The following is a 19,896-nucleotide window of genomic DNA, read 5'->3' on the forward strand; positions in this document are numbered from 1 at the left end:
ATTAATACATAATAATCAAACACACTTCCTACCAATAACAAACAATTGGAAAATGAAATTATAAAACAATCCCAGTTATAATAGTGTCAAAAATAAAATATTAGGGGAAAATGAACAAAAGATGTGCAATATCTCCACAACAAAAAGTAAAATTCATGGCTGAAAGAAATTAAAAGAGACCTTAATAAATGAAAGATACACTAGAATCATGGATTGAGAAACTAAATTTTGTTAAGATGGCAACTTTCCAAATTGATGAGTAAATTCAATGAAATTTCAATCAAAACCCAAGCAGTCTTTCCTGTAGAAAATGTAAATTTTTTAAACTTTTTAATATTTTTTCTTCTTAGTTTTTAAAAATATGGAATGCTTTAGGAATTTGTATGTCATCCTTGCACAAGGGCCACACTAATCTTCTCCGTATCTTTTCAATTTTAGTATATGTGCTGCCAAAGCGAGCACTAGAAAATGTAAAATTTAAATGAAATTGAAAAGGCTCTAACACAACCAAAGCCTTCTTCAAAAACATTAACAAAGTTGGAGGACTTACACTACTTGATTTACAAATCTACTCGAAAGCTACAGTAATCTAGAGCATGTGGTACTGCCATAAAATTTTTAAAAAAGATCACTGGAACAGAATAGTACATCCAGAAATAGACCCATACTTAGTTGCTTTACAACAAAGGCACTAAGTAAACACAATGGGGACAGGAAAGCATTATTTAAAAACAGTGCTGCAATGCTATTTTTCATTTGAATATGGATAGCCATATTCTAAAAATGAACCTTGACTAAAACTATTCTCAAAAAATAATTTAATTTAGATCATAGATCTAAACATAAAAGCTAAAACCACAGTTCATTTAGAAGAATTCGTAAGAGAATGTCTGTATGACTTGGGAATAAGTAAAGTTTCCTTAGCCAGGATCACAGAAAGTAATAAACATGGAAGAAAAAACTTAATAAATCAGACTTTAGCAAAATACAAAGCTTCTGCTCATAAAAGGGCAACCCCAAAGCCTGAGACAGAAAATAATTTAAAAAATTTAAAATTTTTTAATCTGAAAAGAATAGGTGTCCATGATATTTAATGAACTCCTATAACTCAAAAAAGACAAACAAGCCAATGATTAAAATGGGTGAAAATTATGAATATCAATTTTACAAAAGAAGTTATATGAATGGCCAATAAGAACATTAAAAAGTATACAACATCATTACTCAACAGTGAAATGGAAATTAAAACCCAAGATATCTGGTCAATCTGGCAGATGTTTTTTTAAAAAGAGCCTATAGGGAAGATGCAGAGTAGGGTACACTGAATTCACCTTGCTCTGTAGGACAAGGTATGAAATGGGGAAAAAATGACTGGGGCTGCAGTGACTGAAAAGGGTCTCCAATATTTCAAGGGGAAGAAAGAGGCAGGGAGATCAGGACAGGGAGAGCAAGGTAGGGCTGACTGGCATGACCCCCTCCAAGGCTGGGGGGTGATGAGAGGAAGTATGGATCAAGGGAACTGACTGTCCCTTTGCTCTAGCCTGCCCCGGATATTGACTGGGGAAAGCTCCCTGTGAGGCCTGAAGCCAGCAGCACCTATAGGGAGCCCAGAGACATGCCTAGCCATCCACCATGAAAAGCTGCAACAAGGAAACTATGAGCGGCCACCCAGGTAGGTTCTGAAAATAGGTGTCCCATCGGGCACAGTGAATGACAGTTCCACTGGGTGCCAAACACCGCGGATCCGCTGCTCACCCAGGCACTGCAATCAGCTCACTGGTCCCATGCACCAGGAACAGCCCTCCTGCTGCCATGTACCAGGAGCAGCCCCCTCACCATGCATGACATCTTCCCAGAAGAAGCAGTCAAGGTGGGGCAGGCCTGAGAGGAGGAGGTGCCTCAGAAGCACCACCTACTGGGAAGAAACAGTGAGTGTGGTCTGGCAAACTCTATCTGCCTAGTATTTTATCTTTTTTTTAAAATATATTTTTTCTAGATTTCTTTATTAGTAGTATTATTTCCTTATTTTTAATTTATATGTTTTTTACATATTTATATTTTTTGTGACTTTATTTTTCATTTGTTTATTTTCTCTCTCTTCAGTGGTTGGGGTGTCTCCTAACTTTGGGGCCTACTACTGCTGAGGTGTGTTATTTTAAATATATACATATATATGTATATATATATATATATATATATATATATTTTTTTTTTTTAGGGATGCATGGGTGGGAAATCAAGCCCAGGTCTCCTGCATGGCAAGTGGGCATTCTGCCACTGAATTACCCATGCATCCCTGCCTACCTTTCACTAATCCTGCAAGTACAGAACTCTACCCCATACATGGTATCGGGGTTTGATTTGGCAGGAAATTTCAACAGAAAACTGAGTGAATATAAAACTTTAGATGAGTGAAGAAAACCAACTTGCACAATTAACTTATTAAGATAATCAAATGCTCCAAACACAACAGAAGATAACAAAGCATGTGAATATCCAAGAAGAAATGGCCCAGCAAAACATAAGAGGGGACACATAATATGGAACAACTACTCAAGGATATTTATAAAGAAATAAAGGATATCAGGAAGACACTAGAAGAGCATAAAGAAGAATTCAAAAGATTAAATGGCAGATCTCACAGAGATGAAAGACACAGTAGAGTGAATTAGAAATATTCTAGAGACATACGATAGGATATTCAAAGGAGTAGAAAGGAGAATAAGTGAGTTCGAAGACAGAACATTGAACTAGGGAAAGAAAAGAACAAATGGCAAGATGGAAAAAATGGAGCAGGATTTACGGAAATGATGGACAACAAAAGGTGCACAAATATAAAAATCATTGGTTTCCCAAAAGGAGAAGAGAAAAGTAAAGGATTGGGAAGGTTAGTTGAAGATAAAATTGGAACAAACTTCCTAACGCTAATAAAATACATAAAAATGCAAATCAAAGACTCCCAGCAAACTCTAAATAGAATAAATCCAAATAGGTTTACTCCAAGACATATACTAATCAAAACTATCAAATGTTTAAAAGAAGCAGAAAGTTCTGAAAGTAGCATGATAAAAGCTATCTATTATATACAAGGGAAAACACATAAGACTGAGTTCGGACTACTCAACAGGCACCACGGAAAAAAGAAGGTATTGGTATGATATATTTATGATCCTACATGAGAAAGGCTTCCAGCCAAGAATTCTTTATCCAGTGAAGTTGTCAGCAAAACCGAAGGAGAGATTGAAATCTTCAAAGACAAAAGACTGAGAGAACTAGTCAACAAAAGACCTGCCCTACAGGAAATACTAAAGAAAGTCCTGAAGCTGAGGAAAAAAAAGACAGGAGGGGGACGTCTGGAGGAGGGCAAAGAATTGAAGAAAATCAGTAAGAGTAATTTAAAGGATAAAACGGGGGCAGGGGGGCGGCAAGGGTAGTTCAGTGGTAGAATTCTTGCCTGACATGTGGGAGACCAGCATTTGATTCCTGGCCTGTGAACTTCCCAAAAGAAAAAAAAAAAAAATCAACAAATGGTGCTACAATAAGGGGATAGTCATATGGAAAAAGAATGAAATGTTGACCCCCCCCCCACCATACAGCATACAAAAAAGAGAGAGAGATGGAAAAGAATATATAGATCTGACAAGCAAAAACTAGGATAAGATAGTAGATTCAAGAACTGCCTTTACAGTAATAACTTTGAATGTTAATGGACTAAACTCACCAATCAAAGATACAGACTGTCAGAATGGATTAAAACTATAATCTACCTATACGCTGTTTTCAGGAGACACATCTTAGACCCAAGTACACAAATAGATTGAAAGTAAAAAGATGGAAAAAGATGTTCTATGTAAGCTGCAACCAAAAGAAAGCAGAAATAGCTATACTACTGTCAAGCAAAATAGACTTAAGTGTAAAGATATCACAAGAGACAAAAAAGAACACTAGATATTGATAAAAGGGACAATTCACCAAGAGGAAATAACAATCATAAAATAAATGTTTATGCTCTCAATCAAGGAGCTCGAAAGTACATGAGGCAAACATTGGCAAAAATTAAAGGAGTTATAGATGTTTTCAACAATAATAGCGGGACACTTCAATACACCACTCTCCTTTATAAATAGACAAACACACAGAGGATCAACAAGGAAATAGAGAAACTAAGCAATGTGATAAACAAATAGTAGATCATTATATCCTAAAATACAAAGAGATACATTCTTCTCTAGCACACATGGAATGTTCTCCAGGATAGATCATATGCTGGGACACAAAATAAGTTTTTATAAATTTAATAAGACTGAAATTATCCAAAACACTTTCTCTGGACACCATGTAATGAAGCTGGAAATTAATAATTACCAAAGTCCAGAGCGTCTGGTTAAAACAGTGGATCATGGTTCAAAGAAGAAATTGCTAGAGAAATCAGTAAACATCAGGAGTTGAATGGCAATGAGAATACAGTATATCAGAACTTAGGGAGGCAGCAAAAGCTGTGCTGAGAGGGAATTTATCGCCGTAAATGCTTATGATAAAAAAAACAAGAATGAGCAAAACTAAAGAACTTAACTGCTCAGCTGGAGCAATCAAAGAAAGTACAGCAAACTAATCCCAAAGCAAATAAAAGAAGAGAAATAACAAATAATTAAAGCAGAAATGAACTGAAGAACAACAACAACAACAAAAAAAAAGAAAGATTCAACAAAACCAAAAGTTGGTTCTTTGAGAAAATCAATAAAATTGAACGAACCCTAGCTAGACTGACAAAGAAAAGAGGGGGACACAAATAAACAAAATCAGAAATGTGAGGGGCCTTGTTAACATGTGTTCTAGTTGCTAGCTTTCTCCCTGGCTTCCTGTTTCATGAAGCTCCCCAGGAGGATTTTCCTTCTTCATCTCCAAAGGTCACTGGCTGGTGGACTCTCTGCTTCATGGTGCTGCAGCATTTTCTGCTCTCTCCGAATCTCCTTCATTCTCCAAAATGTTTCCTCTTTTATAGGACTCCAGAAACTTACCAAGACCCACCCAAATGGATCAAGGCATGTCGTCACCTAATACAGTTTAACCACTCTTGATTAAATCACATCTCCAGGGAGATGATCTGATTACAATTTCAAACATACAGTATTGAATAGGGATTATTCTGCCTTTATGAAATGGGATTTAGAGTAAAACATGGCTTTTCTAGGGGACATACATCCTTTCAAAACAGCACAACATGGATCCTGAAGAAATTTTAAAAATCATAAAGAATACTATTAACAATTATATGCCAACAAATAGACAACTTAGATGAAATGGACAAATTCCTAGAAACACACAATACCTGTACTGACTCAAGAAGAAATAGAAGATCACAATAAACCAACTACAAGTGAAGAGATTCAATCAGTCATCGAAAATCTTCCCACAAAGTAAAGCCCAGGACCGACCAGACGGCTTCACAGGGGAATTTTACCAAACATTCCAAAAACAACTAACACCAATCCTGCTCAAACTCTTCCAAAAATTAAAGGAAAAAGGAATGCTACCTAACTCATTTTCAGAAGCTAATATCACTCTAAACCATCCCTTTCAAGCTCTTGGGCAAAGAGCTGAATGAAACTCCAAAGTTCAGTAAAATCACCTACCTATCTCCCATCCCCAAACATGAAGACAGAATTACTGTTCACCAAATATTGCTCAGCTAGAAAGCCTGGGTAATATTCAAGCACCCACCTAACTGCCCAGGCAAAATAATAATAATAATAATTTAAAAGATACCTCTCATCTCCTTGACTGCGATATACAAAAGAACACTAGGTCCTTAAAAACAGCAGAAGTAGAATTTAATGGTTAAGAGTGTGAGATCTACTAGACTCAAAGTAACTGTTTCAAACCTCTTCTCTATCATATATTATATACATGATCTCTGACAAGTCACTTAGCCTATCTAAATATCAGTTTACTCACTTGTTAAAATCCTTCACAATCGCCAAAGAATCCAGCATTTAAGAGCTCTACCTAATTATGTGTGTAAAACCTAAAGATAATTTGAATCAACATGAGGAAGGTAAAATCCAGCCATTTATACAATGATGAAACTAAAGTCACTATTTTTATCATAGCCTGAGAGAAATGGTAATAAGCAAAACCACTAATGAACAAGAGACACAAAGAATATCTCATCTCTCTCATAAGCTAAGGCCTGTGTATTTTAGGAGGACAGGCTAGATGGATTTTGGTCTGTAGCGCTAATGAATTGTTTGTAAAGAGTGTTTTCAAAACCAAACCTGAAAGGCAGGTAAACCACACATCCAAAGCATAAATCTCTTGCACTAATAAAGGGTGAAGGCACTCTTGCTTGAAGCCAGGACAACCCTGAAAACGCATCAACCGTCATATTTCTCTGCTGGTCTAAGGAGTAGTCCATTCATCACAGTCCCTCCTCGGCCCCTGGTGCCACTTTCCTGGGTTTCGCTGGCCACGCCCCACTCCTGGACGTCCCTGACAACAAGGCTATGGGAGGTAAGGTCCTGGTGGGAACTCGTCAGGGTTGCCTGACAAGTGACAGTTGTCATTTCAATGTTCCCACTGTTACAGAAAGGGAAACACTCCAGGAATATACAGGCATGAAGGCAACTGCCTCTGAGCCAAGATGAAATATTCATTAGGTCACACTCCGTTTACAAGGCAGAACCTGTTAAAAAAGTAAAGAAAAGAAACACCCTGGATCTGGCAGCTAAAGGACTGGCCTCGAAACAGGGTGTCACTATCATGATTGCTTCAGCAGGTTGTGGTTTCAAGGAACAAATGTCATCCTTGAGGACCAGCCAGAGGTTGCTATTCTATCTAGATCATTTGAATATTTTTATATGGTTTAAAGTAAAGCAAAATACAAAAACATTCACCAAGCACAGTGTTGAACGTTTAACCAATCAAACTCATTTAAACCTCTCATCAATAACAATTGAAGAATATAGACATAAGGCAAGGCAGAAATCAGTACAAGAAACCTGAAGTAAAAAGGGTGATGGTAGCTTGAGCCTAAAAATCTTCCTGATCAAAAAAAGAAACAAATAAACGTGCACACACACACACACACACACAGCATTTGGGATTTTTATAAATATATGTTATCTTTGTGGGGAGTTTGTGAGTTAATTTGCAGAGCAAACTTAGATTGATGCAACTAAATTATAATAGAAATAAACCAGTTTATTCTTTTATTGGGAGCAAGGTTGTAGTCCTTAATCACTTCACCATTTTCTTTATTAAACTACCTAAATTTTTTTAACCCAAATAAAACGGTACCAGACCACAAGACTATCCTAGATGGCTGAGACTGAGAGCAGCTGGAAGGATAGCAAAAAGATACTCACAGTCTGACCAAAGAGATTTTTTTGTTTTATAATATAGGATAAAGGTGGAAAGAAGATTGCAAGTCATGAATTGAGGGTCCTCTTGTTCTTTCTTTGGCAAAATATTTTTTAAAATCCTGAACTTAAAACAACTAAAAACAATACTCTATTGCTTATATTTTTTCTTTTGCAAAGTTTTTTAAAAGTCATGAACTAACAGAAAGGAAAGACAGTACCTTCTCCATAACACTGATTTTCTTTTGAAAAGCAATATATATAAAATCCTAATTTTCAGCAAAAATGAATAGCAGTTTCTATAGATATTTTATTTTTCATTTCCAAGTAAAAAATGAATTGCAAGGAAAAAAGAGAAAGTATAGAAATTATCAAGCTATTGCTGAAAAGTATAATTTATACAAAAATGTTTAAATAGCAATATTTCACCTGATATATATTTACAGTAATACCATGAATCCCAAATACCTATTAATACTTGTTTTATTAGGTGGAACCCAAGACCTTTCTTGTTCAACCAAATCATAAATCTTATTTCACCCTAAAAGTGGTTTTATCCAGGATTTTCCTACCCTACTGGGCCTTCATTCCTTTTGCTTTGTTTCATGGCCCAAAATCCTCCATTGCTTTAAATTTCTCTGAGTTACTTCCCCTATCTCCCATAGAAGCTTCCCTTCAAAAGGCAAGTAGTCAAGAAAGGTTACAGATTACAGATTACTTCATTCACCCAATGAATGAACATTTATTGAACTAAAACTTGGGACATAGTAATCAACAAGAGCGACCTGAATCTTTCCCCCAAACAGAGATGTATATATTTGTAAAATCACCCATTAGTTTATGCTAAAGTGTGAATGGAGAGTATCAGATCAAGAAAGATTATGTTCCCCTCCTTGAGGAAGCAAAGCTCTAGTGGAATGGATTCAAATGGTAAGTAAAAAAGATTACCCAGAGTGAAATATGAAAACTTATACTACAAGTACACTGAAGTAGAGCCCATTCCAATTTGTGTTTTTTATTTGTTTTAATTATTACCATCCTCAATTCCTCTTCAAACCTAAAAGATAAAGTACTTACAAAACAAACTCTCTGCTTCTGCCAAACTTAAATTGGGAATACTATATGAAGCAGAGTAGAATTTATTATAACAATCTCAATTACTGGTTGTGAGTTTTTGGTCCCACATGACATAACTCTAACATTTAGCTAGAGATTTGTGGACTACCCCCCCCCCCAATTATATTTTAATTCCTAGACCACCAAAAGCAGACGCCATGAAATGGGGTGGCTTTAAACAATGGGAATTTATTAGCTTACTGTTTGAGGCTGTAAGAATGTCCAAATCAGAGCATCATCAAGGCAATGCTTTCTTCCCAAAGACTGGCTACCAGCAATCCTTGACTCCTCTGCCACGTAGAGTTCTCTTCCAAGTTTCGTTGTGTCACCTTCTTGCTTCCCTAGCTGACATGTGCATGTTCTCTCTCATTCTCTATCTCTCTGTATTTATTCCATTTATAAAGGACTCCACTAGTAGGATGAAGTTCCATTCTGAATGAGGTGGGTCGCACTGTACCTGAAGTAGCCTCATCAAAAGAGCCTACTTCCAAAGAAATGGATAAGATTTAAGAACATGTTTTTCTGGGGTACATACAGTTTAAAAAGCATTTAGACAATGTTTAGGCAATCAATATTGTTTAAAATTTTTCAAAGAAAAAATGAGATCAAACCAATATCCCTTATGGAAACAGACATAAAATCCTCAAAAAAATACTAGGAAACCAAATCTAACAGCACATTAAAAGGATTATAACCAAGAGGGATTTATCCCAGGAATGCAAGAGTGGTTCAACATACAAAAATCTATCCACGTAACATACCACATTATAGAATAAAGGAAAAAAAATCAATTGATGCAGAAATGGCATTTGACAAAATCCAGCACACTTTTTGGACAAATCACTCAGAAAATTAGGAATAAACAGGAACTTCTCCAACATCTTAAAAAGTAGCTATGAAAAACCCACAGTTCCCTTCCCCATTTAAGAAGGTAGAGTGAGTCGCTTCAGGGTTCCATCCACACACAGAAGCTTTGAACAACTGACAGAAACATCTTTCTTAAAGTTCCAGAAAACAGTTAAAGGACTGTAGCAAAACAAAAGTTGTCTAAAAATAGTAGGATATCCCGGCACACTGAATGGCTCATTCTCCACCCATCACAACTCCATGCAGAGAGAACCTGTATTCCCAGTGCAGATCCCTGATCCTGGTTCTGGAGGGAACACAGGAATCTTCATGCATATCTATGGCTCAATCTGTCTGGTAGTGTCCTGAGGGACTCACCATCCCCAAATTTACCGTGTGTGTAGAAGGCAGCTCAAGGGACTTCCCTACAGAACACTGTGGGAAAGAAGTCAAGGTTCTCCTGGGGAAAAGGGTTGTTGGCTATAAGACATATAGTGCTATGCCCAGGACTATGAGGAACCCGTTTCCTAGGGAAGAAGGGACATTTGGAACTGTGTAAACAGGTAAATCCCTAGGGCCATATGCACATGCTTAAGACAAGATGCATGTGCAGAAAGGATCAGGGAGATTCTTGTGCTTTGGCCTGGAACTATTCTCAAAACTCATTGTAAGGATAAGCAGTGAAGGAGAGCACTTGCCACAAGTCAATGTGGTAAGACTGGCATAACATCTTATTGTTTAATTTTTTTTTATAGTTAGCTCCTGGCAAACACGGAGAGCTCTTTCATAATACTAGCTATGTATAACCTTAATGAATAGATACCTCAGAGTCTAATATAACATATAAAATATCAAAATGTCCAGATTTCAACAAAAGGTTATTAAACATACAAAGAAATAAGAAATGATGGCCCAAGCCTTAAAGCACTAGAAACCATCTATGATAAAGACAGACCTGGGACATATCAGACAAACATTTTTTTAAATGGTCCTAAATATGTTCAATGAACTAAAGGAAAACAGATAAAGAATTAAAGGAAATCAGGAAAATTATTTGCTATATTCTCTTTGTATGGGATACAGATAGAAGGTTTTAAATTATGAAAAGGAAACAAAGCTGAAGACCACAGTAACACAAATTTAAAATTCCCTAGAGGGGTTCAGCAGCAGATTGGAGTTAGCTAACAAAGACTCAACTAACTTGAAGATAAAACAATTGAAATCATTCAGTCTGAGGGGCAGAAAGAAGAATAAAGAAAAGTCAGCAGAGCCTGAGGAACTTGTGGGACACTATCAAGCTTACCAATATACACACTGTAGGAGTGCAAGAATTAGAAGAAAAAGAGAAAGGGGCTGTCATGGTCAGGTTCATGTGTCAACTTGGCCAAGCGGTGGTTGGGCAAGTGCTGGCTTGTCTGTTGCAATGAGGACATTTCATAGAATTAAATCATGATCATCTCAGCTGCATCCACAGCTGATTCCATTTGTAATCAGCCAAAGAGGCGTGTTTTCTGCAATGAGTGATGCTTAATCTAATCACTGAAAGCCTTATAAGGAGGATTCAGAAGAGACAGGCCCTTCCTGTTTCAGCTGGTGAGCCTCTCCTGTGGAGTTCATTCAGACCCTCTATCGGAATCATCAGCTTCATAGCCTACTCTGTGGATTTTGGACTCTGCATTCCCATGGTCACATGAGACACTTATATAAATTTTATATTTGCGAGTGTTCCCTGTTGATTCTGTTTCTCTACAGAACCCTAACTAATACATCTTGGAACCAGGAGTGATTCTTAAGAAACAGAATCTTAAAAATGAGTTTGTTTGTTTGTTTTTCTTTTCCGAAATGCAACACACCAGAGATGGATTGGTTAAAAATGGGTTTTTATAAATGGTTTTCTACTCTGACTGGACTCAAAGACACTAAGGACTCTGATTCCCATAATCAGAATGACACTCCCTATCCATGAAGTGAGCTGGCAAAAGAGATAGTCAAAATATCACCATTCGATTCTCCTAATGCTTCGCTTGTACGAAGTCAGGCTCTGGGGGATAAGGTTTTTGACACCTTTACAGAATTTTGTGGAAATAAGAGGTATAGAGATGTTGGCTGGCTGTTGTTAGATACACTGGCTACATTAAGGGGTGAAAGGGACGGGCTTAAGGCTTCAAACGAGAAGCTTAAGCACCGTCTGAAAGATGTAGACGTTTCTATGAGTATCCTGAAGGAAAATCTTATTTCCTATAGCCATAGACTTGAGATCTCTGAAAATCAGACTCCGAATCTTATTGGTAGAGTAGCAACTTTACAATGTAAACTGAAATCTCAATCTTGCATGGTGTCTAACGTTAAAGTGAGGGCTTTGATTGGAAAGAGTGGGACCCTGAAAAACGGATGGTGACATATGGATTGATAATGTCGGGGGTGAGGTTGAAGCCCTAGATCATGCTGAGTCTTCTCTAGATAACCCTGTAATAGTTTGCCCTGAGGACATAACTGCCCCACCTCCAGCCTGCCTTGAGGAGTTGGCTACCCAACCTCCTCCTGAAGGGATTAGCCGTAAGTGATTAATCCTGTTTCACCAGATAAAACTGCAAACAAAGGCCCTGAAGCAAATGGCTTGCAAGACATTTCTAATTCTTTTCATGAACCACCCCACCACCCCTCATTTCTTCCAGACCTATAACTAGACTAAAGTCCCAACAGGCCCCTAAAGGTGAGGTACAAAGTATCACACATAAAGAGGTACGTTGTACTCTAAAAGAACTGTGTGAGTTTTCCAATTTATATAGACAGAAATCAGGGGAATAAGTGTGGCAATGGATTTTAAGGGTGTGGGATAAAGGTGGGAGGAATATAAGGCTGGATCAGGCTGAATTTATTGATATGGGACCACTAAGCAGAGAGTCTACATTCAATGTTATAGCTCAAGCAGTTAGAAAAGGTATTAACAGTTTGTTTGGATGGCTGATAGAAACATGGATCAAAAGGTGGCCAACATTACCTGAGGTTGAAATGCCAGAAGTGCCCTGGTATAATGCAGATGAGGGGATCCAAAGGCTTAGAGAGATTGGAATGTTACAGTGGATTTATCATGAAAAGCCTCTTACACCCCAGGAATGTCCGGAGGATGCACCTTTTATCAGAACAGTGAGAAATAAATTTGTGAGACTAGCACTATCATCCTTTAAGAGCTCTGTGGTTGTACTTCTCTGTAAGTCAGATATTACTGTAGGAACTGCTGTCACTGAGCTGGAATCCTTAAACACAATGGGGATGACGGGATCCTGAGTTGGCAGAAGCCAGGTGGCAGCACTTAATCGCCAAAGAGGGTAGACGTGGCTATTATAATAGACAGAAAACTCAAAGGAGGCATCAAAATTACATGACACGCAGAGATTTGTGGCACTGGCTAGCAAATCATGGAAATACAATAGAAGGGCAGTCTACTAAATTCTTGTTCAAGCTGTATAAACAAAAGAGTTCTAGGTCAGGTGAACAGAAGTCTAACCTGAATTACAAAAACACAGAGTCACGGCCCCATAATCAATTTCCAGACTTGAAACAGTTTACAGACCCTGAGCCCCTTGAATGAAGGGGAGGCCAGGTCTTTTTGGGGGAGAACCCTGTTACACTGCCACCAATTTATTCTGTTAATCTTCCTTCAAGCCTTCCCCAAGGAGACCAATGGCCTTTTACCAGGGTAACTGTGCATTGGGGAAAAGGAAATGATCAGATATTTTGGGGATTATTAGACACTGGTTCTGAAGTGATGTTAATTCCAGGGGACCCAACACGTCACTCTGGACCACCAGTCAGAGTGGGGGCTTATGGAGGCCAGGTGATCAATGGAGTTTTAGCTCAGGTCCATCTCACAGTGGGTCCAGTGGGCCCCCGGACCCATCCTGTAGTTATTTCCTCAGTTCCAGAATGTATAATTGGTACAGACATACTGAACAATTGGCAGAATCCTCACACTGGCTCTCTAACTCATGCAGTGAGGGCTATTATGGTAGGAAAGGCCAAGTGGAAGCCACTAGAACTGCCCCTACTGAGCAGAATAGTAAATCAGAAGCAATACCAGATTCCTGGAGGGATTGCAGAGATTACTCCCACTCTTAAGGACTTGAAAGATTCAGAGGTGGTGATTCCCACCACATCCGCACTCAACTCTCCTATTTGGCCTGTGCAGAAAACAGATTGGTCTTGGAGGATGACAGTAGATTATCTTAAATTCTTAATTGAAGTTAACCAGGTGGTAACTCCAATTGCAGTTGCTGTTCTGGATGTGGTACCATTGCTTGAGCAGATCAATTCATCCCCTGGTACCTGGTATGCAGCTATTGATCTGCAAATGCTTTTTTCTCAATAGCTATTAGTAAGGACCACCAGAAAGTTTGCTTTCAGCAGGCAAGGTCAGCAATATACTTTCACTGTCCTACCTCAGGGGTATATCAACTCTCCAGCCCTATGTCATAATCTTGTCCGCAGGGACCTTGATCGTTTCTCCCTCCCACGAGCCGTCACACTGGTCCATTACATTGATGATATCATGCTCATTGGACCTAGTGAGCAAGAAGTAGCAACTACTCTAGATTTACTGGTAAGGCATTTGTGTGTCAGAAGATGGGAGATAAAGCCAACAAAAATACAGGGGCCTTCCACTTCAGTGAAATTCCTAGGTGTCCAGTGGTGTGGGGCATGTCGAGATATCCCTTCTAAGGTGAAGGATAAGTTGCTGCATCTGGCCCCTCCTACAACCAAAAAAGAGGCACAACACCTAGTTGGTCTTTTTGGATTTTGCAACAACATATTCCTCATTTGGGTATGCTACTGCAGCCCATTTATCAAGTGACCAGAAAAGCTGCTAATTTTGAGTTGGGACCTGAACAAGAGGAGCCTCTGCAACAGGTCCAGGTTGCTATACAAACTGCTTGGTCACTTGCGCCATATGATCCAGCAGATCCAATGGTGCTGGAAGTGTCAGTGGCAAATAGACATGCTGTCTGGAGCCTTTGGCAGGCCCCTATATATAGGAGAATCACAACACAGACCCTTAGGATTTTGGAGCAAAGCCTTACCATCTGCTGCAGATAACTACTCTCCTTTTGAGAAACAGCTTTTGGCCTGCTACTGGAGCCTTTGTAGAGACTGAATACTTAACCATGGGCCACCAAGTTACCATGAGACCTGAGTTGCCTATTATGAGCTGGGTGTTGTCTGACCCACCAAGCCAGAAAGTTGGGCATGAGCAGCAGCACTCTATTGTAAAATGGAAATGGTATATACGAGATAGAGCCAGAACAGGTCCTGAAGGCACAAGTAAGTTACATGAAGTGTCCTAAATGCCCACGGTTTCCACTCCTGCCACATTACCTTCTCTTTCTCAGACCAGAGCTATGGCCTCTTGGGGAGTTCCTTACACTGAATTGACTGAGGAAGAGAAAACTCAGGTCTGGTTTACTGATGGTTCAGCATGATATACAGGTTCCACCTGAAAATGGACAACTGCAGCATTACAACCCCTTTCTGGGGTGTCCTTGAAGGAGAGTCATGAGGGGAAATCCTCCCAGTGGGCAGAACTTTGAGCACTGCACCTGGTTGTTCATTTTGCTTGGAAGGAAAACTGGCCAGAGGTGCATTTGTATATTGACTCATGGGCTGTTCTAGTGGTTTGGCTGGATGGTCAGGGTCTTGGAAAGACCATAATTGGAAAATTGGTGACAAAGAGGTCTGGGGAAGAAGTATATGGATAGACCTTTCTGAGTGGGCTAAAAACATGAAGATATTTGTGTCCCATGTGAATGCACACCAAAGGGTGACTTCAGCAGAGGAAGATTTTAATAATCAAGTGGATAAGATGACCCGTTCTATGGATACCAGTCAGCCTGTTTCCCCAGCAACTCCTGTCATTGCCCAATGGGCTCATGAACAAAGTGGTCATGGTGGTAAGGATGGAGGTTATGCATGGGCTCAGCAACATGGACTTCCACTCACCAAGGCTGACTTGGCTAGAGCCACTGCTGAGTGCCCAATCTGCCAGCAGCAGACACCCACACTCAGCCCCCGATATGGCACCATTCCCCGAGGTGACCAGCCAGCTACATAGTGGCAGGTTGATTACATTGGACCACTCCCTTCATGGAAGGGGCAGCGATTTGTTCTACCTGGAATAGACACATACTCTGGATATGGGTTTGCTTTCCCTGTAAACTTCTACAAGTTCAAAGGAAAAGACAATAAAAAATGAAGAAATAGAGATCCAATGAGGGTAACAGCATGGTTAATATAAATGCCAGTGCTACTATATTTTTGGTTTCTAACACCACTTTTTACCTACTACAGGATCTAATAGGCAAATGCTTAAAATATAATGATAAAATAGGTGGTTTGGAACTTATAATGTATAAACACGTCTTTTGTTAAAAGAACTAGTAAAGTTGGGAGGACAGAGAGTATGGAAATATAGTTTGCGTATACTGTTTAAAGTTAGGTTAGTATCAAGGCAAATGAGATGGTTATAGATTTTAAATGTTAAAAATTTAAGCCTGATTACTACAAACATAACATAGGAGGAAATGTAAGTCCACAGCAGCAGAAATTAGAGAACAAGTTGCCAGGAGCGGGAGGAAAGAGGAATGCAGAGCTAATGCATAATGAGTAAAGGATTTCTGCTCACTGAGATGGGAATATTTAATAACAGAAGTGGTGAGGGTACCACAGTTTGGTGAATATGATTTATCCCACTGAATGTTGTGCTTGGGCGTGGCTGAGATGAGAAAGTTTACGTTGTATAAATCTCCCCACAATTTAAATTTTTTTAAAAAAGCAAAGAAACAATGACAATTTAATGCAATACAAGATCCTGGATCTAGCAAGGGAAGATAAAAGGTTTAAGAGGATGTTATGCAGACACAATAAAAAACCTGAAATATAGACTATAAGCTTTATATAAATGTCGAATTTCTTGAACTTAATAACTGCACTTAAGGTGGTTATCTAAGTGAATACCCTGTACTTAGGAAATGTATGTGGAAATATTAAGTATACAAGGAGCATGATGGATACAACCTACTCTAAGTGTTCAGAAAATGAACTGATAAATGGAGAGACAGATGGATGGATGGATGGATGGATGGATGGAGTGATACAGCAAATGTAGCAAGATGTTAGGGGTGGTGGATCTTAGCATCTGGGGTAATGAGGATATGCTGGAGTTCTCTGAATGGAGTTTGAATCATTTTTTAACTGTCCTGTAAGTTTGAATGTATTTCAAAATTAAAAAAAAAAACGCACAGCTAGTATACTCAATGCAGAAAGACTAAAAAATTTCCTCCTAATATCAGGAACAAGATAAGGATGTTCATTTACTGCTAATCAACATCAGACTGAGAGTTCTGGTAAGAGTAATTAGGGATAAAAAAGGCAATAAAGGGCACCCAAATTGGGAAGAAGAAGTAAAACTATTTCTATTTGCAGATTACATGACCCTATAAATAGAAAATCCCAAAGAATGCAGAAGAAACTATTAGACCTAATAAACTAAGGCAGCAAAGTTGCAAGGTACAAGATTAACATGGAAAAATCAATGGTGTTTTGGAATGAACATTCCAAAATGGAAATTAAGAAATTTAATTAATACCATCTAAAAGAATAATATATGTAGAAATAAATCTAATCAAGGAGGTGAAAGACTTGTATGCTGAAAAACTAAAAAAAAAAAACTATCGAAAATTAAATACATAAATAAATATTCTGTGTTTATGAATCACAAGAAGTAATTAATATTGTTAAAATATCTATAATACCCAAAGCAATCTACAGATTCAAATGCAATGCCTAATAAAAATCCAGCAGGTCTGTTTTGCAGAATGGAAAATCCAATCCTGATTTTCATTTGGAATCACAAGGGGCAAAACAATTTTGATAAAGAATAACAAAGTTGGAATTCTCACACTCACTGATTTTAAAACTCACAAAGTACAGGAATTAAAGATGAACAATGTGGTACTGGCATTAAGGACAGAAATATGGTTCAAGGAAATGGAACTGAGAGTCCAGAAATAAACCGACACATATATGGATAATTGGCTTTCGACAGGGACACTAAGTACATTCAATGAGGAAAGAACAGTCTCTTCAACAAATGTTGCTGGGAAAATGGATGAAGAGAGCCCCTTAATTCTCACTATATAAAAAACTGACTCAAAATGTATCAGGACCTAAATATAAGAGCTAAACTCATAAAACTCTTAGAAGAAAAAATAGGGGGAAATCCTTAGGACTTCAGATGTAGCAAAGGATTCTTAGATTTGACAACAAAAGCTGCAAGAGCAACAAACAAACAAAAAGATAAACTGAACTGTATCAAAATTTAAAACTGTTGTACATAAAAGTCCATTATTAAAAAAGTGAAAACTCAACCTACAGAATGGGAGAAAATAGTTGCAAATTACATGGTTAGGGTTTATTATGCGGAATATATATAAAGAACACTTACAAATCAACAATAAATAAATAAAATTTAAAACTGGGCAAAGGGGTATTTCTTCAAAGAGGATATACAATGGGCAATAAACACAAGGATAGATACTCAACACACAATTGGACATTAGGGAGATGCAAATCAAGACCACAATGAGATACCACTTCACACCACTAGGGTGGCTATTAAATTATTTTTTTAATGGAGAATACCAACAATTGTTGAGGATGCAGAAAAATAGAAACATTCAAACATTGTTGGTGGAAACGTAAAATCATACAGTCACTGTAGAAAATGGGTTGGTAATTCCTCAGAAAGTGAACTATAGAATTACCATATGATATGTACATACCATTTCTATGTATATACCCAAAAGAATTGAAAGCAGGGACTCAGATTTTATACAGATGCTCACAACAGCATCATTCACAACTGCAAAAAGGTGGAAGAAACTCAAATGCCCATCAACTCATGAATGGATAAACAAAATGTGGTATATAAATACAATGGAATATTATTCAGCCATAAAAAGGAATGACATTCAGTTACATGCAACATGGATGAACCTTTAAGACGTTGTTACATGAAATGTCAGACACAAAAGAACAAAAAAAGTTATGATCTCCCTTACATATAATTAATTAGAGTACGAAAATTCATAGAGAAATTAGAACAGACTTTACCAAGGGCAGAGCAGGCAATAGAGTTTCTGTTTGGGGTGAGGACAAGTTTTGGTAATAGAGTGTGGTGATGGGAGCACAACATTGTGAGTGGAACTAACACCACTGAACTGTATACTTGAAAGTAGCTAAAATGGCAAATTTTATGTTCTATATATGTTGTCAAAACCCTAAGGACGTTACATTGAGTGAAATAAGAAAAGGACAAATATTGTATGATCACTAATATGAACTAATTATACAATGTATACTCTTAGGCATGGAATCTAGAATATAGGTTACCAGGAGATGCAGAGAATGCTGAGCAGTTACAGACATGCAAAATTTTTAACTGGATTGAATTTAAATGAGCAGAAACAGACAGAGGTGATGGCAGCACATTATTGCAAGTATAATTAACAGTGCTGAACCGTATGTCAATGTGGTTGATAGGGGGAAGTTATATACATCACCAGAAGGAAATCAGAGGTTTAAACGTGTGACCGTATAACATGGTAAATCTTTGTGGTGGACGATGACTGTGATTAATAGTACAAACATAAAAAATATTTTCCCTGGACTAGAATAAATGCATGGAAAAAAAGTTGTAAATCACATGGTGAGAGTTTAACATCTTGAATATATAAAGATAACCTACAACTCATCAATAAAGACTATTAAAATGAATTAATAACAGAATGGCATGTGGGAAAAAAACACACCTATTGCAAACTCCGGATTATAGTTAACAGTAATTTCTTAATATTCTTCATTAGCAGTAACAAATGTGCCACACCAATACTAGGGATCAGTGATGGGGTTGGGGATAATTAATATGGGATGTTTTGGATTTTCCCTCATTTTTCTTTTTTTTTTTACCCTAGAGTAATGAAAATGTTCTACATTTGATCATGGATATGAATGCACAACTATGTTATGATACTGTGAGGAACTGATTGTATACTCTGAATGGATTGTATCGTGTGTGAGTATATCTCAATAAATTGCATTAAAAAGAAAAAAAAGCATAGAACTATACAACACAAAGTGTGAAGCCCAGTGTAAACTATGGTATATGGTAAAGAATATAATTATAGCAATACTGCTTCATCAGTTGTAATAAAAACTGTACACTAATGCAAAATATCAATAATAGGGAAAACTGCAAGGGAGGGGTGATATGGGAACTTTGTACTTTCTGCATGATTTTTCTGGAAGCCTACAATTGCTCCAAAAAGAAAAAAGTTAAATAAAAAGTTATCACATGACTTGGCAATTCTACTATGTTATATAGATTGAATTATGTACCTACAAAAGACATGTTCAAGTCCTAACACCTGATCTTGTGAATGCAATCCTATTTAGAAATAAGATCTTTGAAGATGCTATTAGTTCAGATTAGGCCAAACACTGGATTAAAGTAGGCCTGAATCCA

General features: G+C 37.7%; 1 protein-coding gene and 1 non-coding gene across 9 annotated transcripts in view; both read right to left on the reverse strand.

Moving 5' to 3' along the window:
- CNTLN (centlein) overlaps positions 1–19,896 on the reverse strand; it is a 417,071-nt gene that overhangs the window by 342,345 nt on the left and 54,830 nt on the right. The gene's annotated exons all lie outside the window — the stretch shown is intronic.
- On the reverse strand, positions 356–462 carry LOC143675242 (U6 spliceosomal RNA). Its single transcript, XR_013171483.1, has one exon. It is a non-coding gene; the product is annotated as a U6 spliceosomal RNA (small nuclear RNA).

The sequence above is a fragment of the Tamandua tetradactyla genome, chromosome 2 (genome assembly GCF_023851605.1).
Source record: "Tamandua tetradactyla isolate mTamTet1 chromosome 2, mTamTet1.pri, whole genome shotgun sequence".
In the NCBI taxonomy this organism is placed as follows: domain Eukaryota; kingdom Metazoa; phylum Chordata; class Mammalia; order Pilosa; family Myrmecophagidae; genus Tamandua; species Tamandua tetradactyla.